This window comes from Danaus plexippus, chromosome 12 (assembly GCF_018135715.1).
Source record: "Danaus plexippus chromosome 12, MEX_DaPlex, whole genome shotgun sequence".
In the NCBI taxonomy this organism is placed as follows: domain Eukaryota; kingdom Metazoa; phylum Arthropoda; class Insecta; order Lepidoptera; family Nymphalidae; genus Danaus; species Danaus plexippus.
This window is the reverse complement of record NC_083545.1, coordinates 1,914,129-1,935,780: the sequence shown is the minus strand read 5'-3', so window position 1 is coordinate 1,935,780 and position 21,652 is coordinate 1,914,129. Positions and strand designations below refer to the sequence as shown.

The window sequence follows — 21,652 nt, the reverse complement described above, 5'->3', positions numbered from 1 at the left end:
CCGTAGTTGAATTAAGTCACAGTAATGAGGATTAAATTCGTTTCTATATGAAATAAATCATCATTTCATATCACAGATATATCAAGATAAAAGATAATATTAGTCGAGTAATAAAAATTGGTAATAATTCTACTTAATTCTATATATAGACAATCAATGATCACTTGCATTGTATTTAATGTATAGTCCAAGGAAATTAATTTCTCTTTATACAATTTTTCAAACTATTATATGTATGTCTTTTTTGACCCCAGACACAAAAAGTCCCTATTTTTAATGAAATTTGATATCAATATGATTTTTTTCTTTCTAAACAGTTTCCTTGCGTTGGTATTATAGCTTTATTTGGTTAATATGTGTCCAACCGTGTAAAGGATCAACTTTGCCGAAATTATGTATATCATTCTTGCAGTATGATCACAAGGTTCATTGCCTAGCGCGTGCCAGCATAATCGCCAAGTGACGTAATGCGTTGGCGGGTTTTTAAAATTATATAGAATTGAGTTTAAAAACATAAGTTTAAATTATTTATTTGAGTTGTTACTTTTATGAAATAAAAACAATAACAAGTACATAACCAAAATTTATTAGCATTACAACAGAAACAATCAAAATATTTAATATCCATCACTTGCTATCATTTTAGAGTAAATTTCATGGAGAATAACGTTTAATACAATTAAATTAATAATAATTATAAATTAACAATGAGAAGGGTCAAGGGTGTAATGTATTTTCCATCCGGCAATTCGTTTATAGCCCGGGGGTTATTCTGATACGAATTCGTGACATAGGACTCGGAACAGACCTGGCCCATTATGGACAACGGCCAATAGAACTGTCTGACCACTTATTAATGACCGCAAGACAATGACGCTAATGCTATTAAGTGGTATAAGCATTACCCACGCTGAACTTGAGTGTCTCAAACGCACTCATACCGTTCATTACTTATATTACATATGATGCTGTGACTTTATTATTTATCAAACATCCCGTTTTCCTAATTCAATTAGTTCTTATAACTGTAATACCGCAGTATATTCTATACAAGGAAAAAGTTCAATACAAATAGTGTTCGTTAATGAAAGAATGAATGTTATTGTCCAACGCGACATTATGAGAATCGTTATCACAATCTATAATTTTATATTCCCACGGCATATTAATGACTAGGCAAAAGTACAGCTGAAACGAGCCTTTTATGCGCCGTCGGATAGCTTATTGGCCGTCTCATTTGCGGCGAGAGACAAACGACGGAGGCGATCACAAATTTCGCCGATATAATCGAACGGTAAGACAAGGGCATAAATGGTTATCGATACCGAACGAGATATGGTACATCCCTGATGGATGCTGCACGCTCTCTCGATAGCATCTCCATCGTGACGAGGACCGGACTATTGAACCAATTATTATTCAATATCAATCACATCACTAGGGCACAGCATCTATTAGCAACGATTTCGATACACTGGCCTCCGGGCTCCGGTCAAGTGACAATCTTAACAGGTCGACCTGATTGAATTACACATTTATTGCTTTATTATTAATTCATTCATATCGAGGGTTCCGATAAACGACATTCATCACTCACAGATACTAATAAATTATTATCGGTCATTCAGAACTGATCAAACAATCGGTTGGCCGAAAGATCAGTCGACGTGAAAAATAACAGTACAAAACTAATCAAGTAACAAATTAATACGGAAGTTTTTTTTTATGTTAGTTATTTACAGCAACTCACGTCTAATAGACGTTGATGCGAGGATCATTCAGGTCGCTGATAAACCTGTGACAAAAAAATATCACAGGCGATGTTAATGTGAGAATAATGAACTCTATCATGTCAGAATAAACACGGGGACGGTACTCTTGGATGAGGTTACTCAAACGGTATGCTGGCTGACGTAGCCAGAAATTATATTATGTATCTAACTTTATCGCTGCACAGAATCTCGCACGATTCCCCCGACCATACTCTTCATGGGGACCGTACGGAAATTAAAATAATACTGGCATTATAAATGTAACATGAGCTGTACTGGTACAATATTGTGAACAGAGGTAATGCTAATTCAATAGCGTAATACCTCCATATCTTCAGATGTAGCGATGGGAGCGATAGACAAAGATTTCACCGATATGGTACTCCCTCGTGATTTATTTCGGCCGCTCCCATATAAGTACCGTGTATCGCAACAATGGACCGAGACTGCGGATTTACGACAAACGATTTGGTAGCGATAAAAGTTTTAAGACGAATAATATATTGTTAACAATAACATTCTTCAAACATCTCCGACGATGTATAAATTATAAACTACAAAAGCTGTTCGCTTAGAACTATATGTTCCGTATGTCACTAGTACGAAAACGGATTATTTTTTTATCATTTCATGGAATAGATAATATATCGTTGCCCACGAACATCCATATGAAAAAATAATAGCCAAATTTCTTCTTCTAGAAAATTTATTTAAAAATAACACTATACATATACTACTTATCAATAAACAATGTGTCAATTCCATGTATATTTTTTACAACGGACAATGAAAAATTTTTGTCTTATAAATACGGAGATGATAAATACATATCGAACATTTAAACATGTCTAATATGATATACATTAAAATAACATAAATATGAATTAGTTAAAAATATATAAATTTCATTTAAAATCTTTAATTTTCTAATATAATCAATACTGTAGATTATAGATAATTGTAGATTCTCAGGATACTTGAGAAGGGAAGGCTGCGATCTTGTATCTAACAGATAATAGATTGCTTCTAGATAAGTTTAATAGACGATTTTAATGTGACTAGTAATGTCGGCACTTAATGGACCAGAGATGCAAATCCGTTGTGAAAATGAGGCAAATAACGTAAAACAACTAACGTAAGCTCAGTATTTATTGTATCAATAGCTAAGAAAAAACTAAACTAAGATAAATTTATAAAGGAACTTAATAAATACAAATCCTGCGTAATTGAATTCATAGAATGTTAATATATATGTATAGGCATTTATATATTTATCAAATTACCTGAAATTGTATTCAATATAATTATTATAATAAATTATTCGCCTTCATATTAGATTCACGCCTACGTATTAAGTTGGATCAAAGAGAATGCATTTTTGGCATTAAGCCAATTTTTTATGCATTACATTATTGTTTACGTGCAATAAATGGCCATGATAATAGTTCTATATAAAATAATTAAAAAAATATGAAAAATCATGTACAATAATATATAATTTTATGTTATTAGGAGACGCTAACAGTATTTGTTGAAACCGGTGTTTGAGGAAACCTATCACTTTTCTTAATTAATATTAATCCATTGATATTTTTTTATTATTACCATTAAAACTTATAAGATTCAAAATATATTTAAAACCAAAATAAAAGTATAATGAAAATTAAACCTAACCCTATGGTTTTGGGATATGGGAAATTTGTCGTTTCTGACATATGTCCTGCGTCTTGTATGCGTAATCCAATTCCGCATCACACCACTACATATGAAGCTTTGTCCGTTTAAAAACTGGTAACGCTACGTATAGTGAAGATGCTTACTCAGCCTAATAAACTAACAAGCAAAAAAATAGGTTTTTATTTTGAAAAAAAAAATACTAAGTTCATCATACTTTATGAATAAAAGAAATAAATATTTGTCATGTTATTAATTTTTATTTACTTTCATCAATAAATCAATAAAATTCCGACGAAATATGTGATAAGAAATTATCATTTCCATATCATAAATATTTATTCATAGTTCGCAAAAACCGATTCTTATCTTGTAGCGTGAATGTTATTGAAATCGGTTGAAAACATTTCAAGGAATTTCCGTATTATTCAAGGTAATAAAATACAAATACAAAAGTAATGACAAATTTTGAATAAGAGCCTTTATACGATGACAAATTTGTAAATATTCCATGTCAATCATTGGCGGACTGAGAACCTCTAGTTTCACAATTAACATAAATTCTTTCACGAATCCCATGATAATACACCATAAACTAAGAAAGCAGGGTTGTCAAATACAAGATATTTAGTTCACACTATATAATAACTAATCAAGTCTAAGACAATTCTTTTTAAAATATATACTAAAGTAGAAGATGAGTAATTAAATATATATATTTATTTAATAATTTCTGTTATTATTATTAAGAGACAGCCCTACATCAGATCATGAACACGTCCCATCTCCGTTGTCACAGTCACGGCTTTACGTAAATAAATTAAAAAAAAAACAGAACAAAAAAATATAATCGTTGATATTTATATTAAAAATAATTTATTGCTCATAAATATATACATTCTCACGGATATCGTATGGAAATAATTAATTAAATCCATATATAAAAAAATCATAGTGAAATTGAGAGAACATTAAAATATCCTAATCACAAATCAAAACTAACGTTTTAATATTTAAATAAGAAAAATTTATGACGATTTAGATTTCAAAGACATTATCTAGACTTAAAAATTTATCATAAAAATTAAATAATAATGAGATTTATATACATTTTATGAAAATAATATAAAAATAAATTAATATAAGCCTTGGTTTGTTTGAATGAAAATTATAGAAAAATAAAATTTGTAAGAAGCGAAATGACCATTTAACGCGGGCTTAAATTATCTTCTTTATATATCGTAAATCTTTCTCTACAATAGAAAGTCATAAAATAAAACATTTGATTGCAACTATAAAATTAAAAAATAATAAATAAATAAACATCATAGACGTAATAAACCGACAATATATACACATTTAATAAAAACAATCGCTATAAAAACTTTTTTTTAACCCTTACATTATGGTAAAAACCTTTGCCTTCTGAAAAAATGGAAAGACACTAGTAATTTGCACATAGTCTCAATTACATAAATAGGTAGAAGCATAATACTAAAAGCTGGAGGCTGTGCAAGAATCTCAGTTAAGTATTCGCACATAGCCTCATAGCTCCAGATCCTTTGAAAGTAGAATCTGCATAATGTAACACTTTATTGTATGGGTGAAACGAGTGGCACTTGTTAGTGTCGATCTACTAACGATAGTATTGTACTGATGATCATTACAACTATCATTAACGCGGCAATGTCATGATTTGTTGCGGGGAATAAATGTGTGTTTTATTTAGATGAAACTAATATAATTTCGGATATATTACGTGGATTTTATTATTTTAAAAACTACATAATCCCGACGTGATCACGGGCAGACTAGATGTGAATGATGTGTGTCATGTGTGTTTTATCCGATAATTAAAATATTAAACACATAATATATCTGTCTTCCGTTGTTCCGTTAGCGGGTTCATTATAACATGTTTTTGTGATATATTCATAATGAGGCGCCATTCTCAGCTGACGTCTACAAGATCATTTGAATTAATATCACTTCGACGAGTGTGGTCAAGGTGACGAAAAATGAAAGTTAACTTTTTTCGTCGAAGTAATATTTCGATTTAATTTTAACTCATTTAATATATGATAATTAATTAATTTGAATGAGGAAATCACCAAATTCAATATCCAAATATTTTCTGGAAACCGAAACTTCTGCTGTTGCAGAAACAAAACTTGCATCTCTTAACAATTCTTTCGTACCACATTTTTGTTGTAATTCGAGTGTTAGCTGAACACTCTTAGTTCTAAGAACTATCATCTTAATTATTATAGGAGCACAACATTAGTATGGTTATCTCGAATCAATTCCTCGTGAAAACCATTAAATCCGAGCCCTGCCTGTACGTTACATTAGCTGACGTATATTTGATTCGCACAAATAGAATTTCAGTGTCGGACGTGTGGTTCTATAACGGACATACGGAACATTTAAAATTAACAATCGTGACTACAAATAATTCCATTGCATTCTGTCCTGTAATTATATTCCGTGAGATCGTATTCAAATGAACCTAGTCTTATCACTAATTCGAAACTAAAATTACTTATAACAATATAAATAATTCAAAAATATTATATATGTTTTTACAATTATGTAGAGGACATGTTATTTTTATCCCTGAAGCCGCTGGAGATAAGAGGTTCGCGATGTAAAGCAACAAACACGTAAGTTATAATACGCTACCGGTATTTAATTTTATTTTATTTTGAACCTTAACATTATATGAATAGAGTTGAAATATCTTGATGTTTTATCTAATATCTATCTACGTGTCCTGCGCACGCGTGGGATCACTATGTTATGGCGACTGGTTGCCATTTAGTAAGATGTATCTTGTTGAATTTGTCGCATCTAGTTTAGAAAGCTCCGAGACCGATCTGGTATTAAATCTGGGCATTGTTGGTTAATTGAGCCTTCGTTTTGTTTTTCTATTTTATAAACACAATTTGAGCGATGATGATTATATTATTTTTTAGAAAAAAAAAATGTTTAATTTAATTTAAAATTAAGCTGTTATATATGAAAAGTTCAGTAAAATTAAAACTGGTATATCCAGAGCACTGTGTGTGTATTAAGTGATCTCAATCTTACGACTAATTTTCTTGTACATCACATTAAAGGCAGTGATCCAAGTCTTGTAATCGCTCGTTCGTCGTCACGGGCGTTGCCGTGCTAAATCGATTCCCATCCATCGCCGGCTAAGAATCACGGAATCAACGTTTAACAATTCAGTCTCATTATAACACTAGTGTTAACACGCAGGTCCGCTTGATCCAGCCTGAATTAACGAAAATTATTTATACTATTCATAATAGCCCACGAATACACAACGAAATCAGAAATTGGCATACATATGTATGTATATAATGTATTTTAAGCAAATAAAATTTAATAATGGTAGTGCGCCGATCTTCAATAACTAATCTATTGATTGAAAAAGTAAACACAATTAAAATTTGTATAAATTACTTGACGGACCCTAACTTATTTTTTTCGAATGGAATAAAAAAGAAACATTTAAGGATGTATTAAAATTGAAAACTAAGTTAATCAACATCTGTAACATCACCAGCTAAGTTATTTATAACAAGCTGTTTCACCTTCATCGAGCGCAAATCACTTCACCAACCATTCATTACTTAGTTATAATTGCGTTTCAAGCATACCAGGAAATGCTTTCAGATATACAAAGGCATAAATGTGAAAGAAATAAAAAAAATAAATTACCAGTACTTAAATAAATGAACTAATGACTGATGAGTTTTTTTTTTATTTTTTTTAATATTTTTTTTATGAAATTACAAAAACATTACACGATTCATTAATTTATTTAGTCTAATCAAGATTTGTATTAAATATATTGCTAACATATTTGGTAAATTAAAAAAAAAATACAAACTTTCTCATATTAAAAAAATATTAAACATAATTTTAATATAATAAATTTTTAAAATATTTTTTCAAAGTTATATCTTTAAAGTGTCCATATCTATATATGTGGTGATGGATAAAGCAAATATGAAAATTAAGTCATATGTAAGTGTCACTTAAAAGGTGCGACTCCATTTATAAGCAACAAATAATGTAATTCAATCTTGAAACCTATAATCATAGGTATGGCATTAAGTCATAGTTTTGAATGGCTTTGGCATTATAAACATGGTTATGTTCGAATAATTCTGGCATTATATTTATATGAAATAAGTGTATTGTTATTGTAAGAGCAAAAATTAAATAAATGGCATCGAATATGAAGTATAATAACGGTTCTTGCATCACCAATGCACGGAGATGATAATAACATTTGTGTGGAAAAGCTCACTGAGGACGTGAGACACACCACAGATAGAACAAAATACGAAATGACTTAAGCATAGACAATATTTGGCAGAATATACTGTGCACGTCTTTGCACGGATGAAGGCCATATTTAAAACAACAGAATAATAACATTTCTAAAAATTTATGTACTATAAATAATTTTGCAAGAATCCTAATTCCTGAATCTTTATTTGCTTGAAAATAATTTTAAAAAATCCATAAAAGAATATCAAATAAATGTTAACTTAACCAATATTAAAAACACATACAACAATATCATAAATCAGTATCACGATACAAAAACAATAATTTAATACAAATAAAAAAATAGAACCAGTCTTATGTATTAGAATTAATTAAAATTTATTATAATTGGTAGTTTGTGTAAGTTATTAGCATGTGAATGCACAGAGAATTATATCAACAACGTAATACTCATAAACGTTGAGCAATAAACACAGGACAACTACGAGTTAGTGCTAATAAAATATAAAATTTATTTAATACAGCCATTCAAGTTGTTGCCTAAACGAATTTTAAATACATCTAACCCACATAAATAAAAGGCAATAGGAAACTAGTAACATACTAGTGTCGTAATAACGTATTGTTTAAGGGATACTCGATATATTTCTGACTTACATTTATATGAAGTGTGCGCTGGACCGACTTTCGTTCACATCAGGAATAGTTTCTGAAACATAGAAATCCATTTTACATTTCGAAGGCAGTATCACTAAAACCATGACTTATATATTAGGAAAGCGATTAAAAAAATACTGTCATTTTGACAGTTAAATCCTTTAATCGATTAAAACAACAGTCGATCGTTACAAAAAAAATTCTTATCTAAACAGAATATGATTCATTTTTGTTAATAAATGAAGTAAAAACTTCAAAGTTTTATAGTAATTACAACAAAAATCTTTCGATTTTTATACACGAACGAAGTTATGAAATACAGAACTTCAAACAGCTCATTAAAACAAACATTTCGGTCAAAATTATTGTTTCTTGTTTGTTTATCAATATAAGTTATGTCAATGACCATGAAATCTTCTATTACCTTTATATGAATGTATTAAAATTATCTATCTAAATTTATCACCCATAAAATGTATACATCCTTAATATTTACATGGTTTATGTTATTATTGGAACCGAATTACAATTATACATAATCGAAAACGAACTCAATGTCAAAGCTTTAAAGTCTAATTACATACGTATAACTATTTCCGTTCGAGTGCAAAATGACGTAAATAATTTTCGAATTAAATGCAATGAGTTTTCCATTTTCATACATAAATTTAATATAATCGTATCAACCCAGGTTCCTGAATGAAGTACTGGAATTTCTTGGTATGTAGTTTGATGAAGTCGATTTGTGGTGGGGATAGAGTGCTGTAAAGCTGACGCGATATCTTCATCGCTGTACGCAGCCACGATAATTAACGCGGCGTCTGATGTCCGTGCAAAATATAATTAATATAGCGTATACACAGGATGTTATGCGGCTAATAATATACCGGTATTTGGATAGCCCGATTATACTGTAGTAAAATAATCAACCTGTATCATTACAGTTAGCTTTAATATATAAATAGAGGATATGTTAGTATCGCTCACACATACTGATTCTTTCGTTTATAATTAAGTACTTAATATTGAATATTTCTTATAAAATTTGTTAGCTACATCACAATGAGAATATAATTAAATTGACACAAGCATAATTCAAAGCTAAAACTTCAAAGATGTCGCAACGTCTATTAAGTCGGTAATTAGGTCAGGAATTTATTTCTTCTTGAATTTTTTTTTTTTTTTTGCATATATCGTAACAGTTACATTCGTACAGAGGGACCAGTTGCTATTGTTTTTTTTTTTGTAATTAACTCTGATTTAAAATGATGTATAATTATAAGTTTGAAACAATTTAATAAAAAAAAGTAGACTGAAAACAAATTTACATTCCCAAAATAGGTATATCGATAACTAATTCTAACGAATGTTTTTTTTTCATAGTTAAAACTTAAAAAAAATATACGTTATAAAGGCTGCTGATAAAAAGTAATACTCCAAAAAATATTTTCTGGTATATTAAAAGGAAATAATGTTTCAGCATTCATCTCAAATTAAAACCTAACGCATTTTTGTTTGAGAACAAGTCAATGTTCTTCAATCCTTATCACATCTTGTAAATAAAAATATTCAAATTCTTGTAAAAAAAAAGTTCTTGTAAAAAAAAAAAGTTCACAAAAAATTATCGAGTTCGAAATTAAATAACAACTATCTAAGTTCGGAGAATGCGACTAAAAAATAAGGAAAAGTTAGCGACTGTATTGTACTGTGTCATAACTAGCTGACGCATCAAGATATACGATAATGAATCTTAATATGTATATCATAAGATAGAAATGAATAATTTAAGACTTAATTATTAATATTTTAATCATATTTATAGTGTATATAAAAGTACTGACATAATATGGAGAAAATGTCTGACATATCACCAAATATATATATATATACATATATATATATATATATATATATATATATTTATAAATAAAATCTTATTGTATATTTTTTTACTTTTTTAATAAGATTTTTATTCATTTCTATAAGAAATAATGACCCGGTGAAAGTCAAGAAGTTTAAAATGCACATAGTAAGAACAATACCATAAGGTCGCCGAGGTCACTACCCTTAGTACGAGTTTTCATTTAACTAAACACTGACGGTTTGAAGGTTAATCATCCATTAATAATCGGTTATATACGTAAATAATTAATTAATGACAAACGTTAAACTGCCGGTATTTAGTTGCAAGTCCTACATTATAGTACCAAAGTATTGGTATTTTATAATTTGGAAATATTTAAACTGTTATAGCGCGTCACGCAACATACGGAGAATTTCAATTTGTCACTCACAAATCTTATCACAATATTTTTTTAACTATATTATTGAATCAGCGATGGCAAACGCTTCGTGTGTAGTGTGACGGTCCAAACTCGTGTTAGGCATACCGCCTCTATGTAATAAAAGTTTCGGTAGAACAGCGTTTATGATAGATTTATGCTTCATTACCATATATTTAAAATGATATACACATTTTTGTGACAAACAACAAGATACTTTCCCTACTAAAATATTTTAGATTTCTTTTACGTATTGATATAAATGTACGTATATATTTTTATTACAACGCATTACCAACACGCACTACTTTCAGTCTTATACGACATTATTTAAAAAAAATAAATTAAAATAATCTAATCATTATATATTACAGTATGCTATATAAAAATCGATACTGGCAATTTTATGTATGGAATTTATGATAAATATAAAAAAAATCAATATTTACATAGCAACATCTCACCGCTGAGACGTTAGATCTGTAGATAAAAGCCGTCAATACGTCATTAACACTGGAAATGAGACAATATTGTCCATACGTCTCTCACTATCGGAGAGGAAACATTAATCAAACCAGCCATGCAGCTATAAAACATTAAGATTACTTGCATTTACATCATAACTTACGATACTGAATTTATGGTATTGCTATTATAGTTATATATTAGAACGCCTCATAGAAGATATACAAAATTGTATTTGATATAGTCTATCTTTTTCCATTAAAATATGAAAGACAAGGAAAAAAATATATCAATTTATGAATCTTGATAGAGCTTCTGATTGAAAATAATACGAAGTAATTCTAAGATAATTTAAACCTTACGTAAGTATTTTATTTCAGTGTACGTTTATGGGAAAACTATTTAGGCGCCACTGCTAGATATTTACAGAATTTAGCGGTACCCACATACCTTTCACTAGATAGATTCATAGCATACTACAGACGTAGTGTTAGAAATATGCTAAGTATAAAATAGTAGGTACATTTTACTTTTTATAACAATAGAAAATATAAGTCGACAATTTTTTAAATATTCAGTTGATAATATATCATTTAAAAAAAATATAGAGACATTTTATAAAAATATTGTAGAAAGTTTAAATTTGATAAACGTATACAACATTCCGTTTTCTAGTTATTTCCATTTCCAGCGCATCTCTTTAACATATCTGGATACTAAGAAACGCCGAGTGATGTATGTTGTATTGAAACGTCAATGTACTGATAGCATCTGACAATCGAGAGGGTGACCTCCTCCAACGTGACGTGGGGAGTCTGAGGGATTACACATTCAATTATGCCGATCTGATAGCAAAGAAAACCCATTGATGGCTTTCAGAAACTAAAATAACAATGTCCATTTAGAAATACGACTACCAATCATTACAGGATACTTAACGCGACAGATAAGACGAGTCAGCCTTCGAGGCAGTCTGGATACACGTCGGACAGTTCATCAAGATATAATTCGGATCCGATAAGCTAATACAAATTCGTGATCCATCAATAAATGCAGGGTGTAAAAACGTTTGCGAGAGCATCTTTCTATTCTCGAATAAAGCCTCGTTACGCAGACGGACTTATAAATGATGGATGATCCCAGCCAGCGTGATGATATACAGAATCTGAGATCTTAATCCATTGATATAAGAATCATAATCGTATCGCAGTTCCACGGTCAAGATGGTCAGTACTCTTAAACACGGCCTGTGTATATCAGTGATTGACAAGTCCGGTTCAAAAGCACTCGCCGTCATAAATAACGCCACCTCTAGTTAGTACACATTCATCGCGATGTATCACCATGAAGTAAACAATAGATACGAACAAGTAAAAAACAATTATATTCCTTTATATTTAAAGCATAATATCGCTTGATTCATATACTTTCATATGTAGATGACAAATACGTATTAATATAGTGAATACATTAAGTATTGTCCATGTTAATGTTACGTTACGTCCTAAGCGTCTCCCTTTTGTCGTTTAAATATTGCTTTTTCCTTACAACATTTATCTATTCCGACATTATTTCACTCGATTACAACTTAGTTGCATCTCGCATATGAAGTTAAATTAATAGAAAGCGCATTAGCTGGTTATTGATTTAAATTATTCATACATGTTTGACATAAATTAATTTCCGTTACTTGTATTAATGTATATTATTTATTGCGTACAAAACAATTTTAATCGCATGATGTCACTCAAGATTTTCATATAGAAGAATGGAATTATAAGATGTTATAGGAAATATGTCATATAATTTCTATCGTACAATTTTTATGTATGCGCTTATGTATTAAGTTTTATAATACTAATGTTTCAACGCGGATTGTTCGGGTGAAATCTAATTTATCATATAATATATTTCAAAAGATCCAAACTGTATTGAACCCGAGCCAAGCCAAACCCGGTGAGATTTATAACTGATAAATAACTTTGTAAGGTAATAACGTTATCTCGACGGTCGTTAAAAATTATCTCGACCATCAGAATTTGTATTTCAAGATCAACGCGTTTGGTTGGTAGCGAAGAAATATCACAATTGGTTCATTAACAGCCAAACTTTTGTTATAAAAAAATAATCTTATACAGAACTAACTATTGTATGGTCGGTTAAAACACTTCAATGATACCAAACTGCCTACTCAGATTATAAATGCGAAAGTTTGTGTAGATGCATGTTGATATTTGTTGCTCTTTCACGAAAAATTATTTATCACTTAATTCCGTATAATTACAGTTAGAATAAGGTATATCAGTTTTATTGTTGACATTGTCACGTGACACGGATTTTAAATCCGATAACTATTGTTTAAACACATTTCATACATTTCTCTCTGTCCCTCATTACGAAGTTCGGACAAAGACACGGGCAGAAACTAGTATAATATATCACAGAAATCTTCCGAGCTGATTTAACCGTTACATCGTTTCCAATAAATCCTAAACCCGCCAGTAAGGTCCACTCACACATCAATCTGGTGTCGAATATGAAATACAAAGAGATCTCGTTTAATAACACGTACCAATGTTCTGTGGCTGATTTATTGTAATTACAATTTAAATTCATACATACTAAGTTTGTTATTAATTATGTATATACATAGGTAGTTATTAAAAATTTTGGTCAGGATACTAACATTTGAATTGGACATGAGAAATTAAAGACGTCGAAAATATTATAAATAATTAATAGTTGTTTCTGATATATAATTTATCTATTAGCAGCATATGTATATTTCTCACAACTGTTTTCCTCAACCCTAACGACAACTATATAATATTATTACGAAGCGATATATCTTTATTGCATTCAATGAGTTACAACATACGGGCGTAAATCACAAACGAAATCAATCACGTGACAAAAGATTCAGTAATAATTCAGTGTTTATTCCCATTACTTATCTTTACATAAACATTGATTTCTATGAAACATAATATTATATTTAAATAATTCGACAGTAAACGACCGTCCGAAATAGACTGGGAGATAACGCGCGATTACTTTTACATAATACGAAGCCGATATAAGTAATTATAACGGCGCGTTCACATTGGACGTGATATACCAAGTTTTTATATTTGTTTGATGTTTAAACTACATAAAACCCTCAGTATGAAGCGACAGAAACGATTGTCATTTATTTAAAATGTTATCAAATTATATATTTTTAAATGACGGTTGTATTTTTTATTCATAGTTTCCAGTGATACTGGTTCCGAGTTCGTGTCGATGACTCTTCATACTTAATTGTAGAGCCGGTGATGCTCGGATATATTTTTTATAGTCATTTATGATATGATTGTTTGTTTACATTCGGGTTGTCTAATTCAATCATAAAATATATTGCATCCGAATAGTTATACTCGGATAGAACCGGCAGATAAATTGACGACTGACTATAAAATAAAAAGAGTGATAAGATCAAATAAAAATATATATAAATATAAATTTCTACATATAGTTATATAATGAACAAACATGTACCACGTAATGTACCAATAACGTTACATTGTATTGAAAAATTTATTTTATCATTACCTATCAATAAAACAACAATAAAGTCAAAGAAATTGATGCATAAAGATAGTGACATAAGACGACATCGAACTGAAGGCAGATGTAGCGGATGTTAGTCATCACAAACAAGCACACGCGTGCAAATTACATTATATATTAAATGTAATTGATGACATCCTCCTGGACGTGGAACAATTAAACGGGAACATGCTTCAACAGATTTAATCGATTTATATAACCCTAATTTATCCGCATTTAAAAATTGATGTAAGTAATTATTTTCTTATTAAAATATCGATACTAAAATCGATTTGGCATCTATAATTATTTTTTTTTAATCGAATTCATCAGCTGTAATTAACATTTAGTTTTAAATTTAAAACTAAACAAGTTTTTAATTCTTTACGAAATAATAAAATATTATTATAAAATTTTATTTCGAATCTTTGTAAATACATGTTGGTATTCGAGTCAGCTATCACCTAAGGAGAAAAAAAAAAGAAATTTCTGTCTATGGAAAATACGTTCGGACCGTTAATTTTATGGTATCTAAGATAAACGTTTAAGATTTAACATATATAGTCACGTCCGGGCTATTAGCTTAGGGTTAAAGACTAGGAGACATGCACACAGCAAGCCCTTATTCACTTCATGTTTAAAATGATCTCGATCTCTCAATCTTATTTGTTTTCGCACGATTTTCGATTTCTTACATCCGACGACACAAGCTTACGGCGTATAAAATTTAAGTACGACAAACTTTTTATTATACGCGAACAATTGTAAAATTTTATACCATATATTGTTTTATGGAGACCATGAAAATATTATGACTTATATTGCTAGAATACATAAATTTAAATACGCAAAGATCTTCACGTATATTATTCAAAGGCAGTACGCAATATATGATAAATATACTATCTCTGCGATTGTTTTGTCAGTGAAACCAGCTGTTAATAAACAATATTGTATTCTTGTACTGTAGCGTAACAGTTTACACGGATATCTTTTAGGACATCGCAACGGGGCACGGACGACATATATTTGCTATATTTCAACCGTAAACATATAATATTATATATTTTATTCAACTTAGGTATGTTGCACACGGAAGGATTTTTTTTTTAAATAATTTTATTGGTTATAAACATTAAAATATATATTTTTTATCCGTCTTCATATAATTTATGAACATTTCGATACGAAATCAGTGCGGACGGGCCGCTATCACACACGTTATCAAATTCTTTACAACTGTTGCTTCACACTAATTTATTGGACAGATATCATTATATAAACAAAACTTACAATTATAAAACAATCGTATTTATATAACAAAACAGTAAGTTTTTAAACAATTAAATAACTTAATTTGCAGATAGCAACATTCATACATTTTATTATGTATGTATTTACATAAATTATCTTTTTTTTTTTTATTGATTGTTCAACCTTCGTTCATATTATAGTTTTGTATTGAATTTTATGTTGGTACCTACATGGTTTCGGGATAGGGCTTCGTCGAGTGTAAAATAAAATATGGAAAGGTATAGAAAACCATAGTATATCATTTTATTATAGAAACGAAAAAGTTTGGGCTCCGAAAGTATAAGTGTGAAATACTTTTTAATATAAAAATATACTTGTATGTATTTTAAATAGGGGAGTAGATTTTACAATTAGCTTATATCTATTCTAAATGACAATAGTTTTATAACTTAACACATAGGTGATAAATAATATTGTAAATTCGGCTGTCGACCTCTCTAATTGCAATGAATCATACGGAATCTTTAATGAACACTATCTGTACTAGAATTTTTCAATACCTATACATCATATAATGTTTCATAGTTCTTGTATCACAATGAGATCTCATTCCCTCATTTGCTAATCAAAGAAAGTTTTTGCGCCTGCGTTAGAATTTCTTTAAGCTCCTCCCTTTGAGCAACAGGTGACACGACTCATGGAAATGACAAATTGGAGTCACTGACAAAACGAATTCTTAACAATATTATACCATTTCTTCACACGGACCGATACATCAAAGAATATTAAAAAGTTACGTTAAGTTACAAAAACAACTACTGAATATATCGTTAACAATATATACTTACATTCGTTTGGTAGGAGCGAACGCACACGCTAGAAAACACCTAATAATAAGCACAGCACAAGTTCAAGCACCTTATATTAGAGCTTTAGAGGCGACCGTTCGGAAAGACGTCTGGACTTAGAATGTCTCATGATGATGGCAGTGGATCGTTCTGTGACAGGGCCTGTGGGGGTCTCTGCGGTGAGGGCAGGGGGGTGAGCGGCGAGGGGTCCAGCTGGGCGGAGCGTCGCAGGTGTATCAGTAACTATGATGTATGCGTGAGTTAACAATCGTACACGCCTTATTGTCACGCGCGGACGGTGCTCCGGACGTTGATACGTTAATATTGGACGCGTTGACGGATATCGGAAACAAACCGTGACCAAATGGATCCATCATCATATGGCATCGTGGTCATACGGAACCGTGATCATATGGAATTTACAGAATACAGAGCTCCCTGATTCGTTGGACACAACTGCTCATATAATTTTATTCTGTCATATCTTGGCTGGTGCTAGATCTTTAGGTCAATTGTATATTTTGATTTAAACCACTAATATTACAAGATATCATTGCTAATCTTTCACAAAGAAGCTACTTGAAGTATTGATATGAAAGTTAAATGTATTTTTTAGACATCGGAATAAATTTTAATAAACCTAGGCGATACTTGAGCTAGTAAAAATAGTTTTTGTTGTAGCTGCAATAAGTTGTGGAAAGAACGTATGGGAAGCAGAAAATATTTATAATACTTAATTGATGTATATAAATAATATTATTAATTTTTCTCAGCGTAATTCTTAATCACTTAGCCTTTATTAAAAAAAAAATAACGCGATATCTTCATTATATTAAAAATTTAATTTTTAAATAGCGACTAGATAACTAATGATTTTCATTTCACGCGATGGCAAAATTGAAGAGACGATTATTTTTATAAACTTCGTTAATATAAAAACAACATTGACGAAGTCGCCTGTTATTAACAAATTATAGTTTAGATTTATAGTAACACTTTAGGACAGAGATTCGTTATTAAATTTTGACTATAGAACGTATTCCTGTAGACGTTTTCATCCAGGTCATGTACATTTGTGAGTAGGAGAAATTAAATACTAAAAAAATACTTAATATGTAATTCAAATATGCCTTAACAACTCTTATATTACATGAGTAACGTGAAACATGGATCTGTTTTAAAATACATACTTCTATTAATTTTAAAATAATAATATTAATTGTTTTGTTAAAACGACACACGACACTAACAGGAGGAAAAAAAAGGGCCGTTGTAGGCCTTTTTTTAAGTACATTAATAAAAATATATATGTATGTATATATATAATAAGTTTCTTTCTCTATCTATAAATATATTTTTATTAATATGTATATTTTTATGACTCATAAAAGAAATTCTCATTAGAATGAATAATTAAAAATCTATTCACTCGCAGATGGCACATTTGATAAAATTATCAATTTTTTGACAGACTAATATCGCTTAGTGATCATCTCTCAACTGTTATCTGACACAGGATGGGAACACTTAAAACTTATCGCTGTCTTGACTGGTTTATAAAAGTAAATTATATGTAACAAAAAATTATACGAGATAAGAAACTAACCTCAATACCTTCCTTATTATTAGATGTGCTTTCAGACTTGAATACTTTGAAAGAAAACATATACGTTTAATGACAATTAATCTACGAAATATTCCGTAAAGTTTGCAAGAAGCATTATTATTATCTGATTAAGTCTTGGTCTTTGATTTTATAAAATTCAGTATGAAGTGCTTAAAAAATTAACTATGTGCCTTCTATGACTACAAATTAAATCATTATTGATAACAAAGTCATATATTTATTGTAATAAATAAATACATTTATCATAAACACAATCACTATGGTTACAAGTTTGTATCGTGACACCAAATACGAAGCACTTCCCGTTTCCCATTCAATGTGTGAGTGTACGAATACAAAACTACAAATGCTTCGTATTTAGTGTTACGGTGGAAACTTATGGTAAGCATAGGATAATAGAATGTAGCATCAATTATAACATTATTTATCGATATATCCCTTACTTGTAAGCGCTTAAATAGTTAATCTACGAGTTAATTCTACATCTAAATGAATAATTCATAATTATTCTTATAATTACAAGGAAAAACCTTTAAAACTTATCTCTTAGGTATGTTATACATGATCTGTCATGTTTGATTCGGTAATATTTATTCATAATAAAACTAATATTATATTGTAATACAAAACAGCTTTAAAATTACACATTTAATAGGTTAATGTAATATAATCATTAAATTATATCCAAAATCAAACCGACCTATTAAAACTCAAATTGTAAACAGACTATGACAATAAAAAGATAAACTTTTCATACGGAACCTATTAAAATAAAAAATATGTCGTATATATATTTTATTTGAAATTTTTGCAGGCTACGTTCACGTCAGAAAATACGCGAAAGCTTTGTTTAGTGAAACAATGCACATATTTCTAATATCTTTTAAATCTCATTAATATTAACCCTGGTTCGAACAGAAATGAATTTTAGCTTCGGAGAAGATTTTATATACGGAGAATACTAACATCACACCGCAGCTTTGCCCGCTGAACGATTACGTCCGCTTTTTATTATATATAAATAAAAACTCAATAAATGACTTTGTTAATAATATATGTACATGAGTCGGTTAACAGATTTTCACACTAACACACACATACATCCATAACAACATACTTTCGCATTTATAAGTAGATAGTATTAATCATCAGCAACAACAAAAAAGTCTGTACTCACATTATTCTATATAATTAATGCTCTAAAGTCGAAGCAATATAAATCGTTTTCATTATCATACGTCGATATGATTGTGGACGGGAACGCTATTTATCACAGCGCACAATTTTTCGCTTAGAGCGCTTGAGTCGTGTAATATTTATGTTCGTTGTTAGTTAATTAAGCGGTCACTATAGATTTATGTGGTACAGTCCACCACTCAAGTTGTGTATCGGATATTATATCAATCCTAACATTTACTACTATTAGATGTGAAAGTGAAAGTAATTATAATTTTAAATTTATAATTATCAATTATTTAAGTTCCACTCGTACCTTCATAATGATGTCTATTGTGAAGTGACGGGGAAAGTTAGTTACTGAAATGAGAACACGCTTGTTACTATTTTCTTTCCTTATGTCTCTCTGAATATAATATTTTGACTACAGGTAATTTTTCTTAATAGCAAATCTAAATATAAACGTTGACATTGGCATAAAAAAAATCAGTGTCAATAAAAGCGTAGCATAATAAAAAAGAACAGTTACATCAAGAGAAGCATTCCAGTTGAACTTTGTTCACGACTTGTACACCAGCCGCCATGATCATCAAATATTCGAGCTTGATTTAATATCAATTAATGAATATAATGATTGAAACGAACGATTATAAATCATTAGAATTGTTCATCTCAGAGATATGTCACAACCGTCGAGGTATGTATATAATGTATTTGTTTGTGTCATTTTGTTATGTCACAACTAACTATGGGCGTACATAATGTATGTATTTGTGTCATTTTGTGTAAACTTTAATTGGATTTACATGCATTACGTTATAAATGGCAAACGGTACGTGTTTATCAAATGACATTTCCCATTATTTATATGCCGATGCTTATTCAGTACGTATGAAAGGTTCTGTGTAAACATCGTGAAAGGTTGAATGTTTCTATCCGTTATTTAAATATCATCTATGTAAAAATAAAGGAAGTCTTATATTTATATGCAGAAAAATAAATTTGATGTCATACTTCAAACGTATGAAACTTTGAAAATTTATTTTTCAATGGACGTAATTTATTGACTGGTGGATAAGTACACTGTATTCTTGATATATATATTATGTTGAGACAATACTGACTAAGCCATCTATTTAACAAGCACCATATAACCTTTACCAGTCGAAAGCTGTTCACGTATAAACGGTGCGATCATTAGCGGCCATAACATTTGCATTAAACCATTCCAGCAGATAAACAATAAAACATACATCCAGCCGACTTACCAGCCAGCGCCTAACAATACAGAACAATAAATCCAAGCCAGACACAATCTGGAGTTGGCTTTCCATTCGCCACACGGGAGTGATATCAAGCGACGTCGTTTATAATTCAACAACAATAAACAGTTAGTTAATTGCGAGCCTGTCACGGGTACACTATATGGTAATGAGGCGTAAGGATCGCGACTCCACGGACAATATCTTACAACGGTGAAAGGTATGACGGAATTTGATGATAAGCGGTCAGCGACCCCGACAGAACACGACACTGGATTTAGCATCTGACTATCCTAAACTACTAATTTACTTTTATATATTTAAAAGTATAAAATTAATATAAATTAAAATATAGGCAGTTATATACAAAAAAAAAATTGGAAGCTACAGAAGAAACAAGAAGTCAGGTGAAAATTCGTAATGAAAAAAGAAGATTTGATTTGGGAATCGTGAATTCATTAACTGGTATAGATTTTAAAGATGTCTCTTAACTTGGACCATGCTAGTTAATGTTTGCTAAGCCATGCCCCGTGTCGAGGAGATAGGTGCAGTACCTACATGCGCTTTCAGGTTCCTACAATCTGAACAGCTGACACCAATAGGTTTTTATCAACTAATCTCGTCTGTGAAAGTCGAAACGATGGAAGGTGGCTTCGGAGTCACAATAATGTTGCATAAGTATTTTCTTATCTTGTAGGCACTTATTAATTATTGGCCTCTAACAATTATTCTATTATAAATT

General features: G+C 30.2%; 1 protein-coding gene across 2 annotated transcripts in view; it reads right to left on the bottom strand.

Moving 5' to 3' along the window:
* The window catches only part of LOC116772314 (protein N-terminal asparagine amidohydrolase), a 51,692-nt gene that overhangs the window by 9,473 nt on the left and 20,567 nt on the right, over window positions 1–21,652 (bottom strand). The window contains exons 1-2 of one of the 2 annotated variants that reach the window (XM_032664450.2): window positions 16,846–17,004; window positions 8,409–8,460 (exon numbers count right to left, since the gene is read on the bottom strand). The gene's annotated coding sequence lies outside the window, so the exon portion shown is untranslated. Of the gene's footprint in view, window positions 1–8,408; window positions 8,461–16,845; window positions 17,005–21,652 lie in introns of those variants that run through there. The other variant, XM_032664451.2, reaches the window with a different exon arrangement.